Raw genomic sequence first — 22,706 nt, forward strand, 5'->3', positions numbered from 1 at the left:
TTATTTCTTTTCCTGCGTGTCCGTCAGTTTCGACCAAAGACGAGATAGATGTGCGACTGAGCTCTACAGGGATTCATGCTTCTAAAAGAAAATTATTAAAAAAAAAAAAAAAAAAAAAAAATGACAGCTCGAGCTGCCAACACACACTCCGACACAAAAACCAACGCTAGCACACGGTCTGTTCGACTGATATAGCTGCCATTTCAGATCATTTAAGTCGTGTGACAGCCGGGGAGAAGGAGACAGATGGAAAGAGGGACGGATGGCAATAAATACTGAAAAGGCGAGAAGTGACAGCGTGACGGACGGGGAAAGAAAAAGACCGATAGGCGAACAAATGTCGGAGGAAGCTGCAGATATGAGGGAGTTTTTTCAACAACTTCTTCTTCATCATCTGTCATCTTTGTTGGATTTTTGAGGATGTGAACTCGGAAAAGGGAGTTCAAGTGTTTGCGGAGTTAAGCCTGATTTGGATTAAAATTAAAAAGAAGGGGAAGTTTGGAGAGGAGGGCGAGATCTTTGCCGTGCTTCTCCATAATTTAAAGTCATCGGCGTTTTAGCCAACGGGAAATTAACAGATTTGTTCTGCAGGACAAAAGCGAGGAGGAAGGAAACGTTTCCACAAGGGGGCGATGGACAGTTGAAGGCAAAGACGTAGATTTAGTTTGGAAAAAACACTAAAGGGTGAGTTTAAATTTGAACCTGACCTCCTCAGGATCAGCTGGTTCTTTATCTACAGTACCTTCATTTAATGATCAGAGTTTTACCTTCATAATCTGAATATTTCCAGAGTTCCAGGTCCTTGAATCTATAGAGGTGGTCCAGATTTATCACTTTTAAACGGACTTTCTCCATCATTTCTGAGCCTCAGAACTTCATCAGTACAGCAGATAGACACATGACATTTAGGAGGAAAAACATCTGAGTTCTGGTAAAAACTGACACCAGATCAGGATGAATGCAGGGATTTATTGAGTCTTCTTGCCAACTAATCAGCTGAAACTCAAAGAACTCACAGCTTCTGTTCACCAGGAAATAGAATGAGTGAACAATGAACCTGCACATTGTGTTTGTATTTCTGTTTAAGTTCAGGCTTAAAAACAAGACACCAGATATTAAACAGTGATCTTTACAGTTGTCAGTAGGTATACTCCTGAACTTTCTACAGGGTTCTCCTTTCTGGCTTTTAGTCTTTAAGTTTAGTCTCTCTTAGAACATTCAGCACTGGAGACTGACAGAACCTTGAAGTATATAGAGGTGGCTCCAGCTTTATCATTTTTTCCATCATTTCTGAGCCTCAGAACTTCATCAGTCCAGCAGATAGACACATGACATTTAGGAGGAAAAACATATTTGAGTTGTGCTAAAAACTGACACCAGATCAGTTTTACATCCATCCAGGTGTCACAGTCTAAAGACTAAATCTGTTTTTTGCTAATTTTTTTTCAATGACCAACAGAGTCATAGAAACAATCGTTGGTATCCTGGATGTGTTTCTGTTTCAGTTTGTCCAAAAATGGCCCAAAATCTTGAATAATTTCTGTGCAATGAAAAACTGTCCAAAATAGCTAAATGTTATCCGAAATGCCTCAAAACTTTTCTTAAATGACTTGAAACTTCCAAGGTACCAATGATTGTTTCTAGGACTCTGTTGGTTACAGAAAAAATGAAAAAAAAAACAAAACTGATTTAGTGTTTAGATTGTGACACCTGTAGTGGACCACCTCTATGGACTTTGAGGGCCTGGAACTGTGGAAATATTCACAGTATGAAGGTAGAACTTTGATCATTAAATAAAGTTACTGTAGATACAGACCAGCTGGTTCTGAGGAGGTCTGGAGGAGGAGCTGATTGACTTTTCATGGAATGACCCACAATTGTTTTGCATATTTTTGTAGTGGTTTTGTCTCTAATTCTGGTAATTTTGTGCGTCTCTGTCTTGCATCTTTTTGTGGTTGTTTTGTATCTAATTTTGGTAATTTTGTTTCTTTGTCTTTGTTTTGCCTCTTTGTGTAGCTCTTTTGTGTCTAATTTGGGTTGTTTTGTGTTTGTTTTGCATCTTTTTGTCATTGTTTTGTGTCTCTGTGGTCATTTTGCACCTTTCTGTGGTTATTTTAAGTATGATTTTGGTTATTTTACATTTCTTTGCAGTCCTTTGGCATCTTTTTATGGTTGTTTAGGGTCTAATTTTGGTAATTTTGTGTCTATGTTTCCTTGGCATCTTTTTGCACTTGTTTTGCATCTCATTGTGGTTGCTTCGTATCTTTTTGTCATTCTTTTGTGTCTCTGTGGTAATTTTGCATCTTATTGTGGTTGTTTTGTGCCAAGTTGGAGAAACTGGTAGATTTTTCACGGAATGACCCACGGTTGTGACTAAATTTAGTGTTTTCTTTGCCATAAAAACCGACATTTCCACCATAAACTCATAGGTGCTCCAAATATCCATCAGAATGCAATAAGCCAAGTGTTTCTGCCCCATCTAATGTGTCTTCCTCTGCAAAGACAGAGTCAAACATGAAAACCTTCCTCTGACTCATCACTCAGTGAGACTGACATGAAAAACACATTGAATCATTCAGTGACGAACATCTGACATGTCTATCAAGAATAAACCTCCATAAATCAGCTTAGAAATCACAGAAAAAAGACGTTTCCCAAAAAACATAAACACTGCCTGAGATTCACCACATTTTTAAGTTTCCTCCATACACACAAATCAGCCTGAATGGTTCTAAAAGTTACTCTATTTTCAGGGTTAATGAAAGGAAGGTTGAAAATATTCAGAAAAGTACACCAATTTTCATGCTTTTATGGAAATGTCAGCAGCATCCCTGCCTTTTACTAAGAGTAAAACTTTAAAACTTCCATGTAGAATTGTTTGTTTTGAGGCTGACTGTTCCGTCTGTCAAACACTGAAAAACTCAGTTTGTGTCTGCAGAACAGCCAGCCTCCAGCTTTTAGATGCGTGTTGGTGCTGTTCAGGTGGCTGCAGACAGAAAGAATCGCTGACAGATTCATTCATCATGACCAAGGTTTGGTTCTGAAGCCAGCAGGAGGTTAATTACCTCCAACATGTCCAGAAACAGCAGAAAGAAGATTTGAAGGAACCTAAAGTCTTGTTAGAGCCCAGTTAAAGTTCAAAGTCCAGGTAAAGTCCAGGTAACGTCCAGTTAAAGTCCAGTTAAAGTCCAGTTGAAGTCCAGGTAACGTCCAGTTAAAGCTGCAGAGGTGAAATATAGACGATGTTTCCATCAGGTATGTTGTGTTCAGGGCAATTTCTTGAATCCAAATCCGGAAATATTTGTTAAGTGAAAGCAGCATTAATCGATGTTTTGATATAAAACTGCATCACAACGTGGGACAATCACAACAGTTGCTGTGGTGGTGTTTCTTTGTGTTTGTTGTAGAACTTTTTGTGGTTGCTTTCTTTGTCTTTGTGGTTATTTTGCATCTTTCTATGGTTGTTTTGGGTACAATTTTTTTGTTGTTTTGCATTTCTTTGTGGATGCTTGGCATCTTTTGTGTTTGTTTTGCATCTTTTTATGGGGTTTTTTTGCATCCAATTTTGGTTGTTTTGTGTTTGTTTTGCTTCTTTTTGTGGTTGTTTTGTGTCGCGTGGTAATTTAGTGTGTCTGTGTTTGCTTTTCATCTTTTTGTGGTTGTTTTGTGTGTCTTTGTCATTGTTTTGCATCTTTTTGTGGTTGTCTTGTGTCTAATTTTGGTTGTTTTGTGTTTCTTTCGCATCTTTTTGTGGTTGCTTTCTGTCTAATTTTGGTTGTTTTGTGTTTCTTTGTGTTTGTTTTGCATCTTTTTGGGGTTCTTCGAGTTAAGGTGTGTGACACGCACCTTTACTCTGTGTTTGCTTTGCCTTGTCTGTAGTTATTCCATGTTTCTGAGTTTGTTTTGTGTCTCATGTTGGGGTATTTTACAGATGGTGACCACGGGGCCACTGACTCCTTGGACTTCAGCCAGTCGGCCGCTCAGCAGTCCATGCATGACTAATTGCTGGTGTAAAAACTCTCCTACAATAACACTAACTTGGGTATTTTATTCAGTTAACTTTAAAAAAAAGAACTGACTAATAGATACTAACATCCTTAGCCCTTAAAAGCAGCAATTTAAGCGTAATTATTAACTGTCTTTAGGTCTTTTCTTTGGCTTGGGGTCTTTAGTGTATGAGCTGTTGCACATGTTTAGGGAAATATTTTGACTTTTTCAGATTAAAGTTTTAAAGTCTTTAAAAGTCTAACAATGTGAGGAATCATGTTGGCATCACAGTTAATGAAAGCTGCAGCTTTTGCAAACACCTTGGAGTGTCGGCTTTGTCCAAACATGGAGAAAAACCCATTTATTGTTGAACACGTTCCACGTTTCATCAAACAGTGGCAAAAAACCCAGCACCGGCGACTCGGTTTTTACACCAAAAATCCTGTTTTTCTACTGATAGCGATTCAAGCAAAAAGGCAGCATATGGAAACTATCTTTGATTTCATTTGCCAGATTTCACAGGAAAGAAAGAAAGAAAGAAAAAAACCTGACAATTTCCTGGTAAAGTTCTTTGCTCAGAGATCCAGAGGGAAAGTTTTTTTTCTTTCTCCGCTGCCCTTATTTTTTCTCCCACTTAACATGTGCAGCCATTTGCACGTGTGTGTTTGTATTTGGGCAGCTTCATCCTGGACCCCATAAGGATTCCTAATGACCAATTTACATAATTAACACGCCGAGGCATGGCAGGCTGCCTCGACGACACACAAACACACACTCAGTGTTAGTAAAGTTGAACCGAAGCCAGAAACTCTCCTCCTCCTCGGCTTTTATTCCTTCATGTACTCTCCATTCTTTCTTTCACTCTTGTCAGTGTTATAATTAAACACTGAGTTCTATCTTTATATTCTCAGAGGTCCAATACTTTAATACTGAACCACCGTGTCGGGGAAATATTTGCCTTAGCGAGACTTAATTAAGATTTATAACCCAGTTAAACTACACATTTTTATTTTCATCAATGTACTGTTATTTACATGGTAGCAAATTACATTAAAAAAATCTTACAATTAAATTACAAAAAAGTCATAACTTACATGTTAACTGTAAAAAAATAAAATGATAAAATGTAAATGATGTCCACATTAAAAATCAGTATAATTACAAATGGTAATTTGCTCTTTTATGCAATTTGACTGTGAAATTCCACTGGCATGAGGAAAAACATTATTTTACAGATATTTGCTGTTATTTAAAACAAAAATTGTGTGTATTGGGGTATTCAGGATTAAAAAATTGCAATATTTATAAATTGTAATATTACAAATAATAACTAAAAGCCCAGAAAAAGTATTAATTTACATGTTGAACTTTTTTAAGCAGATATTTTCCATTATTTATTAGAAAAAAGGACTGAAGATTAGTAACTTTAGAACTATTAAAAGAAATGAAACTTTCTGTTTTGTTAAATTACCAATATCGATCACAATTAAATAATTTACATGCTGAACGTAAAAAAACTAAAAATACAATTACACTGTTTTATTTTATTTAAATTTGTAAAAATATCAGTATTTTACAGATATTCACTGTTATTTAAAATAAAAATTCTATCAGGGTATTCAGGACTGAAAATTTGGAATTTCTATAAACTAATACTACAAATATTCCCAGTTCTATTAAATTACAAATAACTATAATTATAATTATGGCTACAAGCACTGAAAAAAGTATTAACTCACATGTTAAATTTTATTTAGCAGATATTTGCCATTATTTTTAAGAAAGAAAAAATTTAAATTTTTAAACAAACAAAAAAAATCATAATTTACACGTTGATTATAAAACAAAACAAAAAAAAATGAATTACACTGTTTTACTTGACTTAAATTTGTTAAAAATATCATTGTTTTACAGATATTTGCTGTTATTTTTACTGTTATGTTTTTGTTTTTGCAATTTTTGAAGTTTTTCCAGCACCTCTGACTACCACGTATTATGCAATGTTTCTTTTTAAGTGTAAACAAACCATAATAATAATAAATAATAATAAGCCAAGCATCATTGCATTATAACAGGCAGAACTCACTCATTACAGTTCCAAACGATTCATTTAGAGAAAAAGGCACTCCTTCATACAGCAAATATCATAAACAAATCTACATAAAACACTGAATATCTCATGTTCATGTCTTAATGGAGCTAACTTTTCATTGTGTAGCTCTCTAAATACAACAGTAAGAGGTTAAAATATCGACAATTACATTGCCCCTTAAAGCTGCTGCAAACAAGGATGAACTAAAGCTGTAAATCTTTTATTCCGCTACAGTTTTTGGTGCTTCACTGAGAGCAGCAGGGTTCAACTGAAGTGCAAAAGGTTAAAATGTTGAGCTGAAAAATAATCGTCCACTTTCTGCTCTGTGCAGAGTTGAAACCAGGCAGAGAGAATCAAACAGGATTAGATGGACAGGACATATTAATCCACCTCAGACAGGGAAAGGCTAAATCCATAGCAAGGATTACTTATGAAAATGATATTTACACAACCCAATCAGTCCCATCTACGGCTGGGCAAAGGAAAACTGATATGGCTTCCAGACAAAAACATAAATAGGATTTCTGTTGCTTGAAATGTATCTGTTGGTCGAGGTGAAGCCTTTTACTACCGCTTTATTACTCAACAGCTTTTCATTTTTCAGGGGAAGGTCAGTGAGCATTTAAGCCGTTAATAATGACGCTTGGATAGTTAGAACTGTCGAACAACCAGTGTTTTCTAATTTCTATTATTTATTATCTAATGTCTGCAAAGAAACACAAAGCACCTACAAAAAGACGTCATACAAAGACAAAGACATGCAAAACAAGCTAAATGATTAATAACACACCTGCAGAAAATGCAATGTTATCAAACAGCAACACAAAGCTACCAAACCTAGAAACCAAACATGGACACAAAAGACTGCAAAGAGATGTAAAATGACCACAAACAGACACAAAGAACCACAAAGAGACAAAAAGCAAACACATGAAAGGACAAAAACAAACACAGAGAGACAAAATTACCAAGACGAAATAGAAAACATTTAGAAAATGACCAAAAGAAGGTGCAAAACAACCACAAAAAGATGGACAACAACCACAAAGACATAAAACAACCAAATATAAACAAAACAACCAAACAGCCACAAAAACATGCAAAACAGGGTCTTAGACACAAAGCAGCCACAAAAAGATGCTTAGCGTCCACAAAGAAATGCAAAACAACAAAAACTGATACAGAAAACAACCATAAAAAGATGCAAAATTACTACAAATGGACATAAAACAACCACAAAAAGGTAGAAAACCACCACAAAGACATATAAAACTACTAAAATGATAGTTTTAGCTATCTTCACCATTATCCTTCTAATACCTCAATTAGAGGCAGCATTTGATCTCCCCTGCTGCTTCCAGAAGCCAATCACGACTTCAATCTACGACTTGTTTTCGTTCTCTGAGCACATCAGTCAGTCGGCTGTATTCTTTCAGTTTGGTAGGGCAGTGGCGCCAATGCAAACAGGATTTAATGTGAATAAAGGTGTGTTGGACAGTGAGGGGTGTGTCTGGTGTTGTGTTTCCAATCTGCTGAGTGAACGGTGAGTCCGACAACACACTCAACGGCTATAATGAGGCTCTCTGAGCTGCATGTAAACAGGCCGAAGCCTCGTCTTTTATGGCTGCCAAAGGGTGGGTGAAGAGAAAAGATAAAAGTCCAGAGAGCTGAAAGAGGAACAAGAATCCCCGGAGTTCCTCCCCCTCTTCCCTCTCGTCTGTACAAACAGGCCTCCGCCCTCCTCCCCATTTATTCCTCTTCACCTCCCCTCCGCCTCCTTTTCAACTCTTTATCTCTTTTTCTTCCTCCTCATCTTTCTGCCGCTGAAACACAAAACCCTTGTAATCCTGCTGATCCAGGCCTGTCCGGAGGGGAAGGATGGGGGAGACACGAGCGACACATTCAGGGAGATGAAACCACAGAGGAGGGAAAAAAATATGACAAATCTGTAAAATATACCAAGTGCACTGTAAAAAATGTGTTTTTATTTGTATTTTTTTTAAATAATTTACTGGTATTTCCCTGTTTTGTTACATGATTTCCATGTTAACTGTAAAAAAAAAAAAAAAAGACAAAAAATCATGTCCATATCAAAAATCTGGATTAATATAGATTGTCTCTCTCTCTCTCTCTTTCTCTCTCTCTCTCTATATATACACATATATGTATATATATATATATATATATATATATACACACACACACATATATATGTGTATATATATATATATATATATATACACACACACACATATATATGTGTATATATATATATATATACACATATATATATATATATATATATATATATATATACACACACACATATATATGTGTATATATATATATATATATACACATATATATATATATATATATATATATATATATATATATATATATATATATATATATATATATATATATTCTTATACAACATTTAAAAATGAAATGACTTTTTTGCTTTTTACAATTATTTACTGAATTTAAATGGGCAAAAAATAGAATTATTTGACAGTTATTTACTGATATTTGAAAGAAACGTGTGTATTAAAGGTTGAAAAATATTAAATATTATTTAAAATAATTATTGTACAGATTTTACCTGTTTTGTAAAATTAGTATTTCAAAAAGTACCAAAATAGTGGATTAACATGTTAACCATAAAACAAAAACTGCCTAAAACTGTACAAAAATTCCACTTTAAGAAAAAAAAAACTCTTTTTACAAATAATATTTTTTAACAAGGTTTTTCTGTAAAACGACAGTATTTTTACTATATATAAATTGGCAAAAATGGGGAAAAAGTAAAAAAAAACGTAATTTACATTTTTACTGAAAAAAAATCCTAAAATTTTGCATAATGTAAAATTATACTTTTCCCCTGTATATAAATCCACTAAAAACATAACAATTTTGCAAATATGAGCCACTATTTTCACATAAAAAAAGAAAAAATCTTTTCCTTTGATTTTACTGGATATAAAATAAATACATGAAATAAAAAGATGTTGTTTTTATTGCTGAGTTAAAAACAGCTTTACAGATTTTACCAGTTTTGTAAAATTACAGATAATAATTAGTAAAATCAGAGAATAAAATGGTGAATTACATGTTAACAGTTAAAAATGCCTAAAACTAAAGTATTTTTCCATAAAATAATAACATTTTGACTATCTTGAAACTGATTAAAAAACTGTTTCTAAATTTTGACTGTAAAAAAAATTCAAAAAACACAGCATAACTGTGCAAAATGCTAGATTACATAGTTTTACTGTACATAAATCCAGAAAAAATATCATGATTTATGTAATATTTGCTATTACCTTTGCATTTTTTGGGAACATTTCTCTTATCAGCACCATGGCTAATAAAATACAGATATTGATTTGGATATTTACCATTTTAGTTCCTTTTTTAAACAGTTCACATGTAAATTAATACTATTTTCCGATGATCCAATGATAAATATTATATGATAAAAACAAATAGTCATAAATAAATAAATGCAAATATATAAGGAAAAAATAATGTTTTTATCTGATTTAAATACAATAAAAAGAAAAAAAGGACTTCAACCAACACATTATTATTTATAGAAATACTTATTTTTCATGTAAACATTATGTGGGTCTGTTTTAATTTCTGTAATGATTAATATCTGTAATTTAAGGAAACAGGGAAAATCTGTTAAGTGATATTAAATTGTAAAAAAAATTACAGTCAAAAAAAGCACAGTAGATGAAACAGGCACTCTGACCAAGTCTTTTGTGTTTGACAGTCTTTTTAAAAATCTTTTCTCCTCTTAAAAAAAGCTGCCAGAGGAGGAATTGTTTCCTGTGCAGCAGGAGAAAATGTTTTGTGAGTGTGAGAACCTCAGAGCTCTGCTGCCTGGAGGTGACTGTTCGTCCGTGGAGAAAACACCGAACGGCAGCCGGAGAAATCAGGGGAAAATGTGATGTAAATAGTTCTGGTCGCCAGAGACGCCGTGCTGCCTCTAAATCACGGCGTGATTGGATTTAGAAAAAGCAGCGCTAACAGAGTCTTATTAACAGCAGCCAGTAGATGACTCTGTCCTGAAGCCATTCGATAGTGACGCTCTGATGGGTTTCTGTCTGCCACCCCAATGCTCGCCCCCCGAAATAAATTGCAGAGTAAAGTAGGTGGACTTCATTCGACATCTCAAAGACTGTGGGCTCCTCTGATGTAAAGCGAAGCTTGCAGAGAGGAAGACGAGCCTTTGTTCTCGTCACAGCAGCTCATCAGTGGTTTCATCTCGCCAGGCAGGACCTCCATTAAACATGAACGCTGTGTCAAGGTAAGAGGCCTCGCTGCTTCTAAGACCCACTCTGCTTTGAAGGATTGTTGTAGAGTTCACAGCTGGAAAATCTCACTTTTTAAACATTTCTCTGGTGGCTACAGGTGGTGATGAACGAGATGTTTTGGTTGGTGTCGGTAATTCACCATCAGACGGCTCGCATTCTGACAGAACATGGAGGAAAGACTCATCTGTGAGCCTCAAAACATGACGTTACTAAACAACTAAAGAGCATTTTTTAGGGCTGGGACTTCAACGCATTAATTTTGATTAATTAATTACAGAAAAAAATAACGCATTAAAAAAACGCATTTAATCGCACCTTTCTCAGTTCCCTCATTTCTGGCACACCAGTAACTCTGATGAACACTCCAGCCCAGTAGGGGGCAGTAATGAAACTAAAGTCTGTTTGCAGCTGTGAAGAAGAAGCACAGGAGTGACATCAGTTCACAAGAAAGTTTGGTGAACAGTGAAGGAAGATGAGAACACACTAAGCTTGTTGGGTGGAAAGTTTCCTTTTGAAAATCTTCCTGATGGCAGCTTGGATCAAACGATATTGTGTACAAATTGTGTAACAAAGAGTTTTCTGATGACCTCAATGTGAAACATGTTGCTGTTAGCACCACAGTTAACGTTAGCTACAACAGTCCTGCTAATGGCTAACGGTGTAGCCATCCCATAATAGAGCACTTTAGAAGACATTCAAAGTGCTTGAGTTTACAAAAGATCTTAAAATGTTGAATATAATCGCTGTGAATGTAGCAGACAGATGAAAAATGCAGATAAGTAGAAATGAAACAAACGTTGTTGTTTAAGTTACTACATCGCCCAGGAGGCGGCGCCTCCGTGAGGTTATGTAACGATCAGCGTTGGTTTGTCTGTCTTTTAATAACTTAATTATAAACTTTGAGTTTATAAAAATCAAAAATTATATTCCTAAAAAAGAACCATCACAATTACACCATTTATCAGACCCAGAAACTATGAAAACAGAATGAATCTCTGGATTTTCAACTTTCTGAAGCTCCTTCAACTACTTATGTTTATGTTTTGTGCCATACAGTTGAAAAATTAAACTAAATCCAGATCTATATGTCCCATTTTTAAATTTTATACACCTGTATGTCTATTCATTGATTCATCTGTCAAAATTTCTTTGGATTGAAAAAATTTACTTATTGTGTCAAATATTGCTATTTGACAAAATACGATCAATCACAATTAATTAATTACAAAGCCTCTAATTAATTAGATTATTTTTTTAAAATTACATCCCACCACTAGTATTTTCATTTACTTTCGCCTTTAAAAAAACATATTTTCTTCTGAAAGGAAGAAAAAGTACAAGTTGGAGGGTTGGTGCAGGAAGAAATCCACAACAAAACTTGCAACTTAGTTCGACTTGAGTTTCATTTTTACTTGGTTAGATTTAGTAAAAGATTATGGTTTGGGTTAACAATATGAAAGCCAAAACCAGCTATGTGGTTTCAAAGACATCTGAGATTTAAAAATAACTTTAAAAAAAAAAAAGAAGCCAAAATTCCACCATTTACCAAAGCCAGAAACTGTAAAAACAAACAAAAAAAGGCAGATTTTCAACTTGTCCTTGCCATTCTGTTGGTAAAAATAACCAAATCTGAGCTCAAAATCTTAATTTTCGACAAAAATACTTTGTTCTACGTTTTACATTTGAAGATGTGCCGAAAATAAACCCTTTGTTCAAACCAGATTCTGTAAAAAAAAGAAAAAAAAAATTAAAAAATTCTGTGCTCTTTGGCACGATCGTGAAACCATCATTGACTCGACTGTAACCAAGAGTCAAAAACAAAAATTATGAGAAGTTTTGGCACAAATCAGAGAGAAGGAAATATGGAAATATATTTGATAGTTAAGTAAAATTGCATGCTTTCTTTTGTAAAACTGCCATATTTAAACCAGTTGTCAAAGCCAGAAACTAGAAAATTGTCAGATTTCTTTTGGACAGTTGGAAATACTTAATGGTCATATTTCCAACTGTCCAACAGCCTGTAAACGTCTCATGTTTGACACGAGTTTCTGTGTTAAAAAACAAACAAACAAACAAAAAAATCTAAGCTTAAACTGCAAAGTTTCATCAAAATCCCTTTAAAATAAGGGTTGAACTGCAGGCAGTGTTTCCAAATAGAGAGACTAAGAGGACAATAAAACCTACTGGATGAATCAAATAAATGCAGCATGGCTCAGAAACAGTGAACAGAGGAGCAGGTTGTTGGAGATACATTCAGCATGGTGAAACATCTTTCTACTGATGACGAGTAAAGGCTTTTGTGAGGGGAAAAACTAATTCAGTATTAGTTTAAATACACATTTAGGCAACTTAAAAAACATGCTAGCATTCACATTTCTTGTTCCTTAACGGTGATCAAACTGAGAACTCCATATTTCTGATATTTACGAAGTTTTATTGGACTTTTTCACAATCCTGCACATTAAAAAATAGCGTTTAAAGACACCCAGTGTGTTAAAATGCTCTTATTCCTTCATTCTTGCTCTGAATGAGGGTAAATATAAATTAAAAATGACAGCGAAATGAAATCAAACATTCCTTTGATGGCCATTATCAAAAGCAAACTCGGTGTAGACAGAGAGTGGTGCGGCATGAGGGCCGACGATTTACTCTGAGATTAGCTTAAAAAACCTCAAAAACCAGTTTGAACAGGAGCTTTATAAAATCGTGGGACCATGAAGGGAAAACGAGCCAAAAAGTCTGGAACCGCTGCTACACAAACAAGACTTTTAATAGGAAAACAGCATCCCGAGACTGATAAAACTGGGTTTACTGCCTAAAAACGCTCCGTTTTAACCACGTTGAAGTGTTTTACGGCCTGGAGTTGGCTGTTACAGACACTGTAAGACTTTCTCAAGGCCTGATGAACAAAACACAAAAGGAAAATAATAGTTTCAGCTCCCACAATGCTGGAAAATAAGACCCCGACGAGGAAGGCAGCGACGGAGAGAAGAGCAGCAAAATGGTTTAATTCAGAATGATGACAGCGGATGATTCAGGAGATCAAAATGATCCGCGAGATTAAAAAAATCCAGCCTGTAGGAAATACGAGAGATAGTAGGGTGGAAGAAATCTTAGAAAGTAGTTTCATTATCTTCCTCAATCCCTCCCAAAGCTTTGGAAAAGATGTTTGAATAGAAGAAGTGCACTCCACGCACACACAGGAAGAAACAGAAATGTAGCTCTGAGGGGAGATAATCTTTAGAGAATAATTTTATTCTCCCATTAAATCCTCCCAGATGCTCCCGAAGAATATCTGAATGAATGAGGAAGGAAAAAATAAAAACACACACGGCTGAAAAACACTCATTTGTCACGGGTTTCGTCACACAATCACAAACACACACATGCAGGAAGCAGCCTGAATGTGTGCGTTTGTAATTATCTTTTCATGTCACTTCGCTTGATTCGGCGACGCTCTCTCATTACATGGGTGTGTGTGTGTAGTTGTGTGTTTCTGCGTGTTATTGTGTGTTGGTGTGTGTGTCCTAACGCTCTCTCTCTCTCATGGCATCTGAGTTCATTAATTTTGACGGCGCTGTATAAACTTTAAACTCCTCATGACTCCCGTGGGAAGCCGACGCCGCCTTCATGCAGATCAAACTCCTTCAACAGAGTGAGTGTTTGTGTAAATGTGTGTGTTTGTACGGATGTGTGTGGCCACCAGCAACACAAAAGACTCATCTAGACCTACAGTTAATGATTACACTCATTATAAATCAATCTGTCAGTTAGTTTTGCAATCAATCGATCAGTTATTTTGCCTTTAAAAGTGTCTTTTGGGTCAGTTTGTATCACTTTAAAGAGAAATGTTGCTCCACATTCAGAGATTTTGTACAGAATTTTTGTAATTGAGGAACAAAGTTGAACTTCTGTCAAATATTTTGGTTGATTTTGAGGCTTCAGGACAGCATTCTTATATGTACAGACATTTTTTTTTTTTTTAACTGTGGGGGAAAGTATCCATTTTACTGTCAACACGGCCAATGTATCTGAGTTTTGAACTACTGGTTGAATAAAATAAACAACTGGAGGATGTTTGGGTGTCATTTCAGGAAATATGTTGTTGCGTCGTCTAAGAGTTTACTTTTTGCCATTTGGGATCCCAAAAACTAACTTCTGTTAAACCTTTTGGCTTAATTTTGAGAATTTCTTTTGTTTTCACACCATGGATTTTCAGTGTTTTTTTTTTTTTTTTAGACGTTATGTTATTTGGGACCCAAAGTTAACTTCTCTAAAAACATTTTGGTTCAATTATGAGAATTCAGGCTGAGATATTTAGTAAAACAAAGGCCATGTGGTCCAAATTTTGAGGAAAATATCAATATTAATCTAAACATGCCTAAAGCATCTTGTGAGTTTTGCAATACTGGTCGAATAAACTAAATAGATGTTTGGGAAACTTCCAATGGTGTCATTTTAGGAAATACGTTCTTGGACCATCTCTGAGTTTACTTATTTGCTTTTTGGGATCCCAAAACTAACTTGTGGAAAATATTCTTGGTTGAATTTGGAGAATTCAAGTCTGGCATACTTGATTGCAAAACAATGGTCATGTGGACTAAATCTGGGGGAAAACTTCCATATAAATCCTGACATGGCCTGAGCATCTTTGACTTTTGCACCGGTGGTCAAAAAACACCCAGAATAAACTAGAGGATGTTTCTAGCTGACATTTTACCAACTTGTGAGGCCTCTACCATCAGTAGGATATGATGTGTGGCAAATACAGCAATAAATCTTCCAGTTTTTCAAATCAAGATGGTATTAGTTTCACAGAAAGTTCCTGGTCTTGCCATACTGATGCAAACTAGATAAATCTAAATTTAGACATCATTATGGCGCTACATGACAGTTCAGAGTCCTTCGCATCAACGTACAGTATGTCATCATGTTTCTCACATATATGTTGCTGTTGTTTCATCATGTTCTTGTGTTTATGTCGCCTTTTGTTTCATCACGTTGCATCACACCAACAAGGACAAATCAAACGCAGCCAGATGGCGAGCATCTCCTGTAACTCAGCATCCAAAGGTCATCCTCCTCTGAAGTCCAACCAGCTAATTAATGTCCTGTCAATCAAACATCAAAGGCGACACCCAGGAGGGGAAGCAGTCCATATTTGGAGACCTTCCAAATGACACGACCGCGAACCGATAGACTGCAGATAAACTCAATCTGATGGGTTCCATGGGTCCAGCAGGAATAAAGACTGTCAACAAAAACCGAGTCAGTTACGCCTGTTCTGTCTGTTACAGCACACAATAGCCTTCAGGTTTGAGTTTCCTGCATTTCCTCAATGACTGATGGAGTTTAAACTTTCTACAGAGGCAGAGCTGCCACGGAAATGTTGTTATTTGAGTTCTCTAACCTCCCACATCACCTGAACTACCCACAGTGGACAGAAAAACAATGGATTATCAATACCACCAATCTAAACTGATTTGTTTGGTTTGTTGGTGTGAATATTTTAAATCTTTCAGTCACATCCTGTGGTCCTCATTAGATAAACTACAACTGCAAATGGATCTCAAGGACTTTTGATCGAACTATGACTTCTAATGTGACTAATATATCGATATCTAGGGCTGTAGTCAACCAAAGAAACTCTTGGTGAACTCAAATTGAACCTAAAGTTCCACCAATCAATTGATGACATTAAAAAAAGAGCATATTTTCCATAGATTAACTAAATACTCCACAGTGTGAACTACGTTATTAGCTTCAAATAATCCTAAATTTACATAAAAAGCTAGTATTTAAAGCATACTAAATCATTTGAACCTCATTATTTTATACAGAAATGATATTAACAGATTCTGCCCATGTACATTTCTAAAAACACAAATATATCAACTGGTAAACCAGCAAAAAACTATTGAGGAATACAGTTGACTTTTTGTCCATTTAAACAAAATAAAGCCCCAACGACGACTTCTTCAACATGATCTGACTCCATAAATGATAAATAAGTTAGACGTAGCAGTCTATATTAGGTTATACCAATAAAAAACTGTAACAAATGCTGCCAAAAAGAAACAATTAATCCCAGAAGACCCCTAATTTAATGCTTTTCTCCTTAAAATAACACCAGAGATTGTTTGACCTGAACACTACAGCTTCATTTACCCATCAGTCTTTGTCACAGTGCTCCTTTTTGCTGCATTTGATGGCAACTGGGAACTTGGCATTCCCAGTCTTTGACTAGGGAAAATGTAAATAAATGCCACCAGATCCTCCACTAAAGTTTCTCAGTCATTTTACGTCATTCCCCCTTAAAAATCAATGTAAATTTCAGGCCTAACTTCTCTCTCCCTATAGCAACAGCAGATGCCACAAATCATCAAAGAGTTTTGAGCATCCAAAAGAACAAAATTATGAACACTAAGTGACCAAAAAGAGAAGCTTGAACATTAGGAAGCAACCTCTACTGGACAAAACTATGTGGCTCTACAACTAAACTGCATTCTCAGTTACACACTGATCAGAATGTTTTGTTGTTTTGAATGTATTTTGTGTCCCAAAAGGAATAAAGAACCATCGGTCTTGGACTTAAGTTTGGTTTTCTGTCATTTCACTTGTTTTCTGGTTAGGTTGAGCCATCAAAAATAGCAAAATTTTCCACATTGTTTGATATTTTACATGAATTACTAAATTACTTGGTTACACAACCCTTTAAATATGTGTCTAAAGCTTCTCCTCCATTTTCTGGGTTACCAGGAAGCTTTTTGGTCGGACTAGAGCAAGCGCTGGACCAGGACATTATTAATTTTAACACAAATGTAAAACAAAAGACAAAGACTAAGGTAAAAACCAAAGATTGATCAAAACTAATGAAACTTAACTTGAAGAAGGCAACAGTGACTCCATTGTTTAGCTGTGCTTGTGTTGTTTCTTGTTTTCTATGTTGGTTGTTAATGTTTTACATTAGAAAACAAGGCCGGACAGAAGAAGAAGAAAGGCTGCTACAAACAAGTATTTTGCCTTCTAGGACGACCGCCATTTAGTAGGAATGAGACTATTCAGGCTGAATCATTTTAACAAGAAACTTTCCTGGCTGTTCTGCAATAAAAAGTGCCACATTTGACAAGCATGAATGGTATTATGGCCCCAGGAAATTCCTGTAAGTGTATGCATATGGATGCGTCCATATTTCCTACTAAAATACACACCTTTAGTTGACATTTTACCAACTTTTGAGGCCTGTAACATGATGTGTGGCAAATATGGCAAGAAAAGCTTCTGGTTTTTCATATTAGGATGGTATTTTGGTCAGACTAGAGCAACCAATCGACCGAGACACTATTAATTTTAACACAAATGCAAAACAAATGATGAAGATTAAGGTAAAAACCACAGAGTTATAAAATCTAATGACAACCTGAAGAAAGCAACTGTGACTCCATTGTTTAGCTGTGTTTGTGCTGTTTTCTTGTTTTTTGTTGGTTGTCACTGTTTTACATTAGAAAACAAGCCTGGACAGAAGAAGAAAAGCTGCTACGAACAAGTATTTTGCCTTTTAGGACGACTGCCATTTAGTAGGAATGAGACTATTCAGGCTGAATCATTTTAACAAGAAACTTTCCTGGCCCTTCTGCAATAAGAAACTCCATTTGGAGGCAACAGTGACGTGTTGTCTGATGAGTGTTTTGTGTGCAGAGAACCTTTAGCATCGTGGAGATTAAACAGTCAGATTACCTGTCAGGAGCCAGAGGAGTTTTATGATTAAAATGGATGCAGCGTTTCGTCTCAGTAACGTGGATCAGAATTCTTAGAAGAGGTTCAATAACACCACTGTTTACAGACTCATTATGATGTGGCTCTGTAATTTAGAATTTTGATTAGGCGGAGGGAAAAACTTCAGAGTTGTCAGCTTTTGGAGACTTATTCCATTTGAATATACTCCCGAGTGTCTCTTATCCATAAAGCCCGTAGTTGTTTGTTTTGGCCTTTACAATCCAGATTGAATTGTGTCTTTTCAGGCGGAAATTCAAAATAATAACCGAGGGCTTAAGGGGTGAAGAAGCTTAAGTTTGTTTAAGTTTCCGGAAAACACAAGTACACACACAAAAAAAACAAGTTTCTGCCTGAGCGGGAAAGAGGACACTTGTCATTTACTGTATTAACATGAGTCAGTGAAGCTCACATGCGAAAGACATTAAACGTAAACCTGTTGCTACAGAGCGAACACACACACAAGAGTCCATTTTGGCAGCAAGAAACGAAGGGAATAATAGAGAAAGAGGCTGTGGAGAGCAGTGAAGTAAGCTGTTAAAGCCATCAGAGGCAGGGAGGGTCCCTGCTGTTGTCCATAAAAGCTTAAATGTAGCCGACAGCTTAGAAAAGTCTGCTTCAGTGCTTCCCCTCCTCACTTCTTCCCTCCTCATGTATAATAAAAATGAGCTGCAGGTATCCCTGATTCAGCTACTTTCTGTGATCAAAAAGGAATCAAAGGAATGACACAGCCGGCTCTTGCTGGGTAACAACAAAGCGCCGCCGTAGACCGTGCACAAGCCGACAATAAATATATTCAATGACATCCAAAAATCGACGCCTCGGGGTGCTCGGTCCGACCACGGGCGAGCGCTCAGCAGAAAATAAGGAGAAGAAAATGAAAAAGGAGAAAAGACACAGCTGCTGAAATACATTTATGTATGAAGAGCTCTTCGCCTACACAAGGCCACACTTTATTACGGTCAAATGGCACATAAGCAGCGACAATTAATAGTGTAACTAATTAAAGCCTCGTAACTCATCCTCTTTAGCTTCTCATTACAGAAATTAGACGACTGATTGATGAATCCCCGCGGGTCAAACACGAGCGAACTAACAGTGAAGGACACCGTCACAAGCACAGTGTTCAACTCAGCTGCTGCATGAAACCTTGAAGGAACCGAAGCATCCAGAGGAAAACATGCTTCAGGTCTCTTTGGAATAACTTGTGTTGCACTGGGGAAGCATTTTGGTTCTTTCTGCTACATTAACTTAATGGAAAAGTTAAAAAAAAAAAAAAAAATCACCAAAATTACATCATTTTTCAGAGCCACAAAAAGAAAGTATTGGTCAGACTTTCAACACATGACATCAGTTTCCATCAGGGAAAATAAGCCTAAAATTCAAATGCTTTAATCTACATGTCTTGTTCCAAAAATTGCCAAAAATAAACCAAATGCAAGAGCCAGATTCTGTGAAAAAATAAAAATTCTGAGCTCCTCGGTGCAACCGAGAAGCTATGACTCATTCAGCTACAACCAACAGTCACTTGACAAAAATTCAAAGAGTTTCCAGCTGAACTGCAATCTGCAAAATTCAACATACTTCATCAATAGAATAAATGCAGCATGGCTCAGAAAATGATGAATAGTGAAACATCTTTCTGCACGATGAGCAGAGTAGAGTTAAACCTACTGAGCTTACAGAGGCTATAAAAGTGGAAATAGTCATTTACATGTGGAGTTCCTGTTTTTTGGAAAAATCTTGAACAAGATGATTGAAGGCTTTATCAGTTTCTGTAAAAGAAATTCCACTTTCATTTCCCTACTTCTAGTCATGGTTGAACTGTTTCTATAGAGGTGCAGGGCTTTATGATGCAGTGAAAAATGAGTCCACAGAGAGTTAAAATGTACCAAAAAAACTGCTTCACAAAAATACAACGTGAAAGTTGAATTTCACTGACTATTTGTTTTACAAAATTTTAAATAAACTGGATCAAGTGCCCACGGTTGTTACCAATACTGGACAAAAATTATGAATCTACATGCTATGGACATTTTATTATTTACATTTTTACAACCATGCTGAATGCATCTTCCAACAACTTGCTCACTGTTTTTGAGCCATGCTGCCTTTATTTTAATCATCAAATAGGTTTTATTTTCATCTAAAGCTCTCTAGTATATTTCCATGCTGGTATCCTCTCTGTTCTGTGAAAACACCAAATTTTAAGTAAATTTTTGTCATGAGACTGTTGGTCACAGCTGAGTCGCTAATGGCTTCTTGTTTGTAATAAAGAGTGCAGAATTTTTAGTTTTTTGCAGAAACTGGCTAAAAAAAATGGTTTATTTTTGACAAATTGTTAAAGTGATTTTGATGAAGTATCATGATTTTTTTAAAGCCTAGATTTGGTAAATTTTCCTGGAAGACCTGGAAGTTACACAATTAGTCTGAATTAATAATGTGAGGTAATAAAACAGATAAAAAGTCTCTAGGAGTCTCTGAAAGTTAAAAATCCCACAAATCTTTGTTTTCACAGTTTCTGGTTGATAAATTTGACGTAATTTGGTGTTTTTTTGTTTTTTTTTTTTAAAAAAAAAAAAAAACCAAAAAAAAACAAACAGCAGCAGGTTTTGAGGTACAGAATACTAAAAACAATCAAATGTGACTTTAAAAAACATGAAGGAACCTCTTTCTTTGACGCGCTCAGAAAATACTGCGGTAATTTGTGTACAAAATAGGAATTAACAAGAATGTTTAGTGGTGAAGTAAAGCTGAGAGCAGCTTAAATGGAAGGAGTTCTATGTGCAAAAAGTCTGATCAGAACAGCTGGAAAGTTGAAAATCTGACAATTCTTTCTGTGTTTGCAGTCATTTTGGTGTTTTTTTTTTTTTTTTTTTTTTTTAAAGAAATAACATGCCTTTCCAACCTGTTGGTAAGATTTGGGGTTCAGAGGGTTCAAAAGCAGGAAAAGAAGAGGATCTGAGAGCTAAAATACAACAATAGCAGCAGCTTTCCTCCGAAAAAGCAGTAGAGCAATGAACATCTAGCAGCCAAAGTGTTGACAAAACAAACGAGCGACCAACTTTTCTCCTCCTCCGGTCCAAACCCAGAGCGACTTGGACGAGTTAGAAGACGGAGTATAAAGAAGCCACACTCTGCTGGCTCGAACAGAAGAGAAAATACGAAGAGAAGCCACACATGAGCATCCATTCATCCACGCCCTCCACACACACACACTAAAATACTGGCAGCCATCCTCAAACTATTCAATCACACCACACACACATAAACACACCACAGCACCAGTTGGCAGCTGATAAAAGTCTGCTCCAAGTCATCAACTTTGCCTCTCTGAGTCTCTGCAGACCTCCAGTTTTCTCCTCCGCTGTCCTTTCTTTTCATTTCCATTCTTTTTCTGCAGCTTTTTTGGAGTTTTCTAGCATTGCTACCAACCAGCGGCTGCCTCCCTCCCTCCTCTATATCATTAAGGCTTTGAATTAATGAGCTGATTAAGGGGATGTAATGAAAAAGACGGACACACACTGAGTTTTGGCAGGAAAGGAGTGATGTTTGCCATCTGTGTGACAAAAATAGAGTCCGGTCCAACTCATGCACCTCGAATTTCACGCTGCGATACAGTTTCTGGGCCCCAACCCAAACACAACAGCCGGCCAGACGCAAACACACAAACCAAGTCTGAATTGTGTGCAAAACCTCCAGCGGCGGTGAGGTAAGCGATGAAAAAGATCTGCAGAAAACCCGATGAAAACCCTCCCTAATAACTTCAAGTTCAGCTCCTCGTGCCTGATTGTGTTTCTCTGGATGTTAATCACTCACTGGCTGATGTGGCTTCGAGAAGGTCAGTATTGATGTTTTCTGGACTGGATTTGCTGAGAGTTCATCATTTCTCCTTTGAGTATTGACCTACAGTGTTGCTCGCTGAGGGTCTAAGCAGCTGTATTCATTCAATAAACTCTTTAAATACACAATAAAGGAGAAAGAAAGAAAAAACGCCCTTTCCTCGCATTTTTTCGGCGACTGTAGCTGGGAGTAACTGCAGAGGAGGAATGTGTGCAGCAAATGTCAAGTTATTAGAAAGATATTAACCCTCTGGATCCCACAACAGTTTGAAAGGGATGTTGTGTTTTCGAAAAAAAATCACCAGAAACTGAAAAGACAAAGAGAATGGCAGTCTTCAAACTAACAGCCTGATTTCTATTTGCAAAATTAATATTTCATCAATAGTAACTTTATTCTATATATCTCATTTAAATTATTCTCTGTTTGCACCAATTCTGTAAAAAACTAAAAAATTCTGCACTGTTCAGCTCAAACGAAAAGCCATGACTCACTCAGCTATGACCAACGGTCACATGACAAAAAATCAGGAAGTGTTGTCGGCTGAACTGCAGGAAGTGTTTACACAGAACACACAGGATTAAGAGGAAAATCAAAGCTACTGGATCAATACAATAAATGCAGCAGGGCTCAGAAACAGTGAACAGAAGAGCAAGTAGTTGGAAGATACATTCAGCATGGTGAAACGT

General features: G+C 36.2%; 1 protein-coding gene across 3 annotated transcripts in view; it reads right to left on the reverse strand.

Annotated features, from left to right (window-relative positions):
* LOC111581796 (plexin-B2-like) overlaps nucleotides 1-22,706 on the reverse strand; it is a 272,748-nt gene that overhangs the window by 130,612 nt on the left and 119,430 nt on the right. The window lies entirely within an intron of this gene.

This window comes from Amphiprion ocellaris, chromosome 21 (assembly GCF_022539595.1).
Source record: "Amphiprion ocellaris isolate individual 3 ecotype Okinawa chromosome 21, ASM2253959v1, whole genome shotgun sequence".
NCBI lineage: Eukaryota > Metazoa > Chordata > Actinopteri > Pomacentridae > Amphiprion > Amphiprion ocellaris.